Source organism: Haliotis rufescens, unplaced genomic scaffold (genome assembly GCF_023055435.1).
Source record: "Haliotis rufescens isolate VD_foot unplaced genomic scaffold, xgHalRufe1.0.p SCAF_4, whole genome shotgun sequence".
NCBI lineage: Eukaryota > Metazoa > Mollusca > Gastropoda > Lepetellida > Haliotidae > Haliotis > Haliotis rufescens.
Genome location: NW_025964112.1, coordinates 45,997,851 through 46,005,262, shown reverse-complemented (window position 1 = coordinate 46,005,262; position 7,412 = coordinate 45,997,851).

The following is a 7,412-nucleotide window of genomic DNA, read 5'->3' as shown; positions in this document are numbered from 1 at the left end:
CAGAGTCCATTGTACGATTCCGACTATATCATAACCAAGTGTTTATGACGTCACTATCAAATGGATGACACCAGGTGTTCTAGACAAGGTGAGTGTATCCTGTCCCACCGTTAGCACTCGTCATAAATTATTGTATATATTGGTTCATATGCATATAATTGTTAATGAATCGCTATCAAAAGTGATAATACCAGGTGTTCTCTAAAAACACTATTTTCACTGAAACATTAAGTGGACACTGATGAAAGAATGAAACCTGTTGATCTACATTCAGAAATGTATGTTATTCCACACTTCAACTGGGAACGAAATACTCCGGGCGTAGAGCCAGCTCCAACTCCAGCCATATTCCTGTGTTTTAATTTCTGTTTAACGCCGAACACAGCAATATTTCAGCTGTACGACGGCGGCTTGTAAATAATCGAATCTGGACCAGGCGATCCAGTGATTGATATGATCAACTATACTATCCACGGGAGGCGATAACGTGCTATCAACTATATTTATTGACCCCCCCCCCCCCCCCCCCCCCCCCCCCCTTCCTTCCTTCCTATTCGAACCCGGACCCGGTATCACCAGGGTACCAGCAAATCAATCAGTAATGGACATTTTTAAAAAAGTATATTTTTTTCTCTTCCCTTTTTCTTATTTCATCCACTATTTGCCTGCACAGATTACCAAAGACCGCTGTAAGGTAATCTTATTAAACCGGACAGATCTGAACTGATGGGACCCGCACTACGATACGATTTGCTTCACAAATACACGAATAAATGGATGATAAATTATATTAAATATGATAGAGATATTCATTTTGAAAAACTTAATTTTAATTTAAAACCGAAGGATTCTGGCTTCATCATTCATCATTATTGTTTTTTAAAACGAAACAATACATCAATAACTACTACATAATTAAACATATAGTGCGTGATTGAAGGTAATCGCTATGTTTTAAGCCGTACTCAACAACATTCCAGTTGCGGCCGGTTTTGTTTGTTTGTTGTTTGACGCCGCACTCAGCAATATTCCAGCTATATGACGGCGGTCTGTTAATAATCGAGTCTGGACCAGACAATCCAGTGATTGACACCATGAGCACTGATCCACCCAACTGGGATACGATGACATGCATCGACCAAGTCAGCGAGCCTGACCACCCGATCCCGTTAGTCGCCTCTTACGACAAGCATAGTCGCCTTTTACGACAAGCTTGGGTTGCTGAAGACCTATTCTACCCCGGATCTTCACGGGTAGTTGCGGTCGGTACACAATCTAGTCTTGGGCAGTCAAACCTGTGCTACTATTACGCAGAAGCCAAATCCACAGACATTACAGGAACCGGTTTAGAAATGGTACCCTGTCCTCCATGGTTTGTCCAAAGACCTGACTCAAAGGTGGGTCAGGCTGGGTGATTTATCTCATCGAAACGCGAAAAGGTGGGCGATGCTCATAACATCAATCATTGGTTCGCCTGACCTCGAATCGATTTTTTACAAGCCTCCGTAAAATATAGCTGGAATATTTCTGAATGCGATGTTGAACAACATTCGATCACTCACAAAACATATCACCAGATCAACATTTTTATAGGCTCTTACGATATAATTTTCTGTTTGTTTGTTGTTGACGTCAGTCTGTAAATAATCGAGTTTTGACCTTACGAATATTCCCCGCAGACACAGACTCAGACTGCGTATTAATCAATTATACTGGTGTCACCTACAATGAAATTTCGTTACTCCATCAACTCGATCGTTAAGAACAAAGTTACTTTAAGGCCCATCAGAACCCTCAACACTAATCTAATAGACACTGGTCTAATATACTCCTCAAAAGAAGTTAAGGACCACACGATTATTTCATATTCACCTTCATCTCTTTAAACCTTAAGCGCACGGCTTTTTCTTGGAAAGACAGATTAAAAATAGCATTATGACAGAATCTGGTGGCCCTTATCTTCTTACGAGCACTATATCAGCATTCCGATTCTATCGAACTACTGCTTACCCGTAGTCTATACGATTTCGAGTTTAACGATTCCCACATACCAAAGTAGACACAATTTATGGATAACAACTTCTACCATTACCGTAAGGACGACGTTTCGGTACAGATCCTTGCTTCAGAATGGTATAAGGATCTATACCGAAACGTCGTCCTTACAGTAAAGGATTTGTTATCCATAAATTGTGTCTACTTTGTCATCCGTCAACTCCTAAGTAATGCCTATCAAAAAATTCGATTTCCACATACCATATTCAAATCGAATTGCATCTTATATACAGTAAACTACGGTTATAACGAACTCAAAGGGACCACTGATTTTAGTTCGTAATAACCGTAGTTCGTTATAAGCGTGTTCGTTATTAACGTAGTTTTATGTACAACAGTTGTCATTGGTTATCCGTATACCTTCTGAGGGTGCGGTGTAGATTACATAAAACAACATTACCATTGTGTGATGGCATTGCCATGGCTGTGCATGTATACATATTTATAGTCGACTGAGACGAAAAGCTTGTTGTGGGTGACACTGGATTACAGCCAACCCAAATCATTAACTTCATGTATATTTCACCGTGTTCAGACTGAGGGGAAGAGATTAAGTTACATCTGAGAAAGATTCTGTAACTAATACTATTATGATCTGCATCTTTTTACTGGGAGATATGACGGTGGCGGTGTCTACATATTCTGGTGGCTATGGTTACAAGATCCGTGGTCGATTACGCTGAAGGGAACATTGTGCTATGCCAGTTCTGGTCACTAACCTGCCGCGACATTCTGAGCATTGCGAGGTGTCCGTCTTCAGCACTACTGAACATTCATCTTCTGTACGTTGAATCACTTGTTGATGTAATCTACTGTAATTACTGACACCGCCTCTGATTCGAGTTGTTACGTCTCTTGCACTGTAGGTTTGTTGACGTTGCATGTACACGTCAGTTGATGGCTGTATGCCTTGTTTGAACATTTCAAATCGTGTATATACTGACCGTCAAAAGAAAGGCGAACCCTAGAAACATATAGAGAAGTGTTTGGTTAAGAAGAAATGTTTTCAATGTGTACCAATTGATGACAAAACAATAAGTCAAGGGTTACAGCAGTGTGTCTTTATTCTTATCACTATATGCTACATGTGATTTCCAAACTTTACACGCTAATCCTGCACGCTAATTGAGACAAATGCTGCATCTCGAGTCATGGACCTATGACGTCACATGTGATGCGTTCAGCACTTGTTCACACTACCTACAAGTATGTTCGTTTGTGCATCGAACCAAAGACGTATATAGATACATCTTTGATCGAACCATTCTAATATCTCTTGAATATGAGTAAGTCCTCATATATTAACAATCATGTATGCTATTCGCGTCTCTTTTGACGATGAGTATATTTGCCAAAGTGAGCTGCGTCATATTATTAGAGCTGATTACACATCAGCTGATTGATATTTATTTTGTATTGACATTTCAGCAGGTTAGTGTTTATTTTCCTTTAGATTCAGAAGTGTCTGTTCACGTTGCACGTACACGTCCACACATGGGTGTTTGCATTGCTTGTGCATTTCAGTTAATAAGTGTTTAATTGATTGCACATGTAACTCTGTGAGTGTTCATATCACCTGTACATTTCAGTCAGTGGGTATTTATACTACCTGTACATTTCAGTCAATGGGTGTTTATACTACCTGTACATTTCAGTCAGTGGGTGTTTATACTACCTGTACATTTCAGTCAGTGGGTGTTTTATACTACCTGTACATTTCAGTCAGTGGGTGTTTATACTAATTGTACATTTCAGTCAGTGGGTGTTTATACTACCTGTACATTTCAGTCAGTGGGTGTTTATACTACCTGTACATTTCAGTCAGTGGGTGTTTATACTTATTGTACATTTCAGTCAGTGGGTGTTTATACTACCTGTACATTTCAGTCAATGGGTGTTTATACTAATTGTACATTTCAGTCAGTGGGTGTTTATACTACCTGTACATTTCAGTCAGTGGGTGTTTATACTACCTGTACATTTCAGTCAGTGGGTGTTTATACTACCTGTACATTTCAGTCAGTGGGTGTTTATACTACCTGTACATTTCAGTCAGTGGGTGTGTAATATATACTGCTTGTACATTTCAGTCAGTGGGTGTGATATATATACTGCTTGTGCATTTCAGTCAATGGGTGTGAAATATACACAACTTGTACATTTCAGCATGCGTGTTTCTTTCTCACTTGTTCATTTGTCAATGGGTGTGTAATACATACTACTTGTACATTTCAGCATGCGTGTATCTGTCTCGCTGGCATATTTGAGTCAGTTGGTGTGCAATAAAAACTACTTGTACATTTGAGTCAGTGGGTGTGTAATACATACTACTTGTACATTTCAGGATGCGTGTGTCTGTCTCGCTTGTATATTTGAGTCAGTTGGTGTGCTATAGAAACTACTTGTACATTTGAGTCAGTTGGTGTGCAATATATTCTACGTGTACATTTCAGCATGCGTGTGTCTGTCTCGCTTGTATATTTGAGTCAGTTGGTGTGCAATAGAAACTACTTGTACATTTGAGTCAGTTGGTGTGCAATATATTCTACGTGTACATTTCAGCATGCGTGTGTCTGTCTCGCTTGTATATTAGAGTCAGTTGGTGTGCAATAGAAACTACTTGTACATTTGAGTCAGTGGGTGTGTAATATATACTACTTGTTCATTTGAGTCAGTGGGTGTGAAATATACACTACGTGTACATTTCAGCATGCGTGTGTCTGTCTCGCTTGTATATTAGAGTCAGTTGGTGTGCAATAGAAACTACTTGTGCATTTGAGTCAGTGGGTGTGTAATATATACTACTTGTACATTTCAGCATGCGTGTGTCTGTCTCGTTTTACATTTGAGTCAGTTGGTGTGTAATACATACTACTTGTACATTTGAGTCAGCTGGTGTGCAATAGAAACTACTTGTACATTTGAGTCATTCGGTGCGTAAAATATACCACTTGTACATTTCAGCATGCGTGTGTCTGTCTCTCTTGTCCATTTGAGTCAATGGGTGTGTAATACCCGGTATATACTGCTTGTACATTTCAGCATGCGTGTGTCTGTCTCGCTTTTACATTTGAGTCATTTGACGTGCAATAGAAACGACTTGTACATTTGAGTCAGTTGGTGTGCAATTAGTCCTGCACCATGACCGTGGAATATATTTATTTTATGAAAAAAATAATAATCTAGAAATGCATACAAAAGCAAGTCTAGCCAGCTCAAACTAGCTCTATTCCACATAGGGAATTGTTTTTATTTTTAGAGTCAAGAAGGATATTGTGTAATATAAGATTTCAGTGACTAAATGTTAGTCTAGTGTGCAATAGAAACTACTTGTACATTTGAGTCAGTTGGTGTGCAACAGAAACTACTTGTACATTTGAGTCAGTGGGTGTGCAATATAAACTACTTGTACATTTCAGTCAGTGGGTGTGCAATATAAACTACTTGTACATTTCAGTCAGTGGGTGTGCAATATAAACTCCTTGACATTTCAGTCAGTGGGTGTGCAATACAAACTACTTGTACATTTCAGTCGAAGGTTGTACATGCTGCCTCATATAATACTTTAAGGTTGTTAACATTGCCTTACATTTCATTAGATAGTTCTGTAAAAGATAAGTATGTTTCTTATATATGCATGGAGGTAGCCTATGAACAGCTTGACTGTTGTGCGTAGGTGTTCTGGGCTTGTACATTTCATGTACATTTCATCAGGCGGTGGCGTTATGTTCACACACCTTCCATCACCTCTTTAACCCCAAGCTGTACACTCTTCGTTTCATTCATTAAAGAGAGGTGAAATTAACTGGGTGACTTCCGCCACATCTCGCCTAGCAGAAAACTCATTCACTAACTCATCAAGCAAAACCAAGAATCTCCCATCAGGCGCTCATCAAACCAGTTCCAAACTACTGTATTATGTTATAATTTCGTTAGATTAGTTCCTACATCAAAAACAATTACATGTACTACACGTCGAATGGGGGCAGACACGTAAGGCACGAGGTAGAGTGGACGTGTCACAAAGCATTAGCTTCTCAATGGAATAGACACGCAGTATTACAGTCATTTACTCACCCACAGGCTTGCATGTATATATCTGTCAATCTGAAATCTGTACTGCCTGACCCGGTGTGTGTCTATGACGATAACGCTTCGCTTGATGACTAAGGTGAATATTGTATCTTCAGGCATATGTTATGATTGATTGGAGTCCGTACTGATTATTTTTCACTATTTACCACATTATCCGTTTAAAGTGACATTTCAAGTTTACGATTTAAAAATAAAAGGATGGGAAGTTTATTCATGGTAATGTTAAATATAAAAGCAAATTTTCAAAAAGCGTTTATTTAAATGATTTTTGTATCTGGTTATTTAAGATTTTTATTGATATACAAATTGAATAAAATCTGTGATCTGTTATTTGAAGGTAAAAAGGGGATGGTGTCTACATTTTATTCTAAGAGGTCATATACAATGACCCACGATTCGTTAGTTCATTAATGTATTCCTTTGTGGTCACCCATTCAACCACTACATTGAGCAACCGTTCTGAATACCCGACCGCCTCCGTAGTCTAGCGGTTAGAACGAGTGTCACGTTAAACTAAAAGACGTGAAAATACTTGTCGTTATCCTGCCTGTTGATAAAACGACTGGGTTTTGTGTGTGTGTGTGTGTGTGTGTGTGTGTGTGTGTGTGTGTGTGTGTGTGTTGTTTAATGCCCGTCAGACAATCCAGTGATTAATATCATGAGCATCGATCTACGCAATTGGGATACGATGACGTGCATCAACCACGTCAGCGAGCCTGACCACCCGATCCCGTTAGTAGCCTCTTACAACAAGCATAGTAGCCTTCATGGCTTGCCGAATACCTATTCTAACCTGGATCTTCACGGGTGAAAATAACTGGTCGGCTCTGAGTGACAATACTGTGTCTGCGTGTGGTATCTGTATTAAACTGCTGTATGGCATCGCAGTCGGCTAGCACTATAAAACCGACTTGTACCAGCAGCCACACACATGCATACAAGTCGCAGGAATCTGGAACACGACGTTCAACCCCATCTCTCCACACCTCTGACCAACCGATCCCAATTTCTTTCACAAATAATTCCACATTTGGCGAAGATGTTTTCAGGTCACGTTATAAGAGGTGAGGTGAGGTGAGGTGAGGTGAGGTGAGGTGAGGTGAAATGGGCTTTAACGCCGGTGCAATCTTATTGCAATTATATCGCGACGTGCATGCACGTGTGTGTGTGGCTGCTTGTACTAGTCCGGACTGATGCCGATTTATTGTGCTAGCTCACTGAGATACCATGCCGCAGTTTAACATGAATACCCTACTCTGACA